Consider the following 3223-nt stretch of genomic DNA (forward strand, 5'->3'; position numbering starts at 1 on the left):
GTTCTGCATGTCGTGTGCCATCTGCCCTTGGTGAGCTGAGGGACCAGGGTTGAAGTCTAACCCAAAAGTCTTCTTGTTCTGCTTCACTGAGTTTTGAGCAAACTGGAAGTTGCGCTTGAACAGATTGTCGTCACGACACCATAGCAGTGACGACGAGTGTGCATCAGCAGGCTGTGGTCCACGGACCATGCATGGATAGAAGCCTTGAGCAATGGCTTCATCTCTGGACCTGGGTAGAAGATTCTTGAATAGGATGTCTCCCCACGGTCTCTTGATGGCGTTTTTCTCAGCATACTCCTGGGTCACAAATCTGTATTTGAACCATTGTTCTGCCCAATATCTTCGAATCCATTGGATTCGGGTCTTGCGCTGACTGTAATCCTCTTCAGGATCTGTCTTGTACATTTCTGAGAGTTCATCTGGCAGATCTCTGGAGGTCTCACCACGACGCTTTCTGCCACCCTTCCTTGCTGCTTTCTCTGAAGCCATAAACTTTAACTTGAAAGGCTTCAAGACGTTCAAAGGCTTCAAAGGTTTTCGTTTGCTGGACCAACAGGAACTGGCTTCGGGAGAATTTATGTGATGCTGTAAGAATTCTGCAAATGAATGCAGACTATGAGAACCAAAGGATTCTCCCACGGACATGTACCTGTGACAGCATTAAGGTGCGAGGAGAAGGGGAAGAGGTCATATGCATTCTTAGAAGATTTTGAAGATAAATCTGTTTAGAAGACATGGACCTCATCATGCGAAGACAATGATGTAGAATTTCTGGAAAGCATGCGGGGTTATTTAAAAAGTGTTTTTCAATGGAAAACCTGGATTAGGCTACTTGAGTATTGAGCATTAGGATCTATGAGGATAGATCAAAACGCTTAAATAGTACTTTCAAATGAGCACATACCTTGACATGATCTTGAAGGTGTTCAAGATGGATCAGTCAAAGAAGGAGTTCTTGCCTGAGTTGTAGGTATGAAGTTAAGACTTAAAGCTCGACCACGGCAGAATAGAGAAAGGACGAAGGTCGTCCCCTATGCTTTGTCATAGGCTCTATACAGTATGCATGCTGAGTACCGCACCTGAAGTGTGCCTTGCCATGAGTCAGTCAAGGGGTACAAGAGTGATCCAAGAATGGATCACAGGACAGCGGTCAAAGTTATCCTTAGTTACTAGTGGACTAAGGAATTTTCTCGATTATGGAGGTGGTAAAAGAGTTCGTCGTAAAGGGTTACGTCGATGCAAGCTTAACACCTATCCGGATAGCTCTGAGTAGAGATACCGGATACGTATAATGGAGCAACAATTTAGAATAGCTCCAAGTAGAACAATTATTTGGAATAGCTCCAAATAGAACGTGGTAGCTACATCTAGGAGATGACATAGAGATTTGTAAAGCACACACGGATCTGAAAGGTTCAGACCCGTTGACTAAAACCTCTCTCACAAGCAACATGATCAAACCTAGAACTCATTGAGTGCTAATCACATAGTGATGTGAACTAGATTATTGACTTTAGTAAACTCTTTGGATATTCGTTACATGGCGATGTGACCTGTGAGTGTTAATCACATGGCGATGTGAACTAGATTATTGACTCTAGTGCAAGTGGGAGACTGTTGGAAATATGCCCTAGAGGCAATAATAAATTAGTTATTATTATATTTCCTTGTTCATGATAATCGTTTATTATCCATGCTATAATTGTATTGATAGGAAACTCAGATACATGTGTGGATACATAGACAACACCATGTCCCTAGTAAGCCTCTAGTTGACTAGCTCGTTGATCAATAGATGGTTACGGTTTCCTGACCATGGACATTGGATGTCGTTGATAACGGGATCACATCATTAGGAGAATGATGTGATGAACAAGACCCAATCCTAAGCCTAGCACAAGATCGTGTAGTTCGTATGCTAAAGCTTTTCTAATGTCAAGTATCATTTCCTTAGACCATGAGATTGTGCAACTCCCGGATACCGTAGGAATGCTTTGGGTGTACCAAACGTCACAACGTAACTGGGTGGCTATAAAGGTGCACTACAGGTATCTCCGAAAGTGTCTGTTGGGTTGGCACGAATCGAGACTGGGATTTGTCACTCCGTGACGGAGAGGTATCTCTGGGCCCACTCGGTAGGACATCATCATAATGTGCACAATGTGATCAAGGAGTTGATCACGGGATGAATGTGTTACGGAACGAGTAAAGAGACTTGCCGGTAACGAGATTGAACAAGGTATGATGGGATACCGACGATCGAATCTCGGGCAAGTATCATACCGATAGACAAAGAGAATGGGATATTCAGTAAAATAAAGATGATTGGTATTCACCGGATCTGGGAATAAATTAACTGTATTAAGATCCTTATAAGACGTAAATATAAGTTATACGTGGTTCATGACGAGATGAGATTCATAGTGGAACATGGAAGTGGCCCAGCCAACCATGGTATGGAGCCATGCGGTCGCTGTTGGGTTATTTTGACCCGGTAAGAATGGATTCGTCGGTCGACTCGTTCCTGCTGTCCATCTCTCCGATACGCCCGGGGTCGCGGAAGGGTCCGTATCCGGCAGAAGTGGCAACACTGTGAAGTTGATTTGTTCACTGGCGTGTTGCGAAGGTTGACTACGTTTCAGCGCACAATCTACGAGCAGGTCGCGGAGTTAACTGACAAAAGAATCATTAGTTAATGACGGAACACAACCGAAAGTAGTTGTTCGGAAAATATAGAAAAAATAAGAATCAAGGAACGGCAGATGGAATCCAACGAGAAAAAAGAGCAGGATGGCCTTAGCACGAAAGTCCTCATCGCATCAGAAGAGGGGCATTCAGATAGTAATTTGCGGGGATCAAGTTACGGACCACCACATAAAATGCTAGTCACTTGCTGCAAGTAGACTATCCGGAAATGGTCGGCGGAACGAGAGTATAAAGAATATATATAATAGGTGCCTAAAATGTACACCTTAGTTCACCTAATTTGATCGAGGAGACCAATTCGGAGACAAGTATTGGGAGAAAGGTCACCACTAGGGTATTATGCTTAAAGGAGGGTGCGCAATATGATAGCATGGTTATGTGGTTACGCAAAGAGGGAACGACATGCACAGGTGACAGGGTCCCAGCAGAGGGGGAGAGTCCTCAACACCACGGAGGTAGGAGAACGTGGCTCACAGATATCACGGCAATGGAAGTGGCCGCGAGAAAGGGAAGTAAA

The sequence above is a fragment of the Triticum urartu genome, chromosome 5 (assembly GCF_003073215.2).
Source record: "Triticum urartu cultivar G1812 chromosome 5, Tu2.1, whole genome shotgun sequence".
NCBI classification, from domain to species: Eukaryota; Viridiplantae; Streptophyta; class Magnoliopsida; order Poales; family Poaceae; genus Triticum; species Triticum urartu.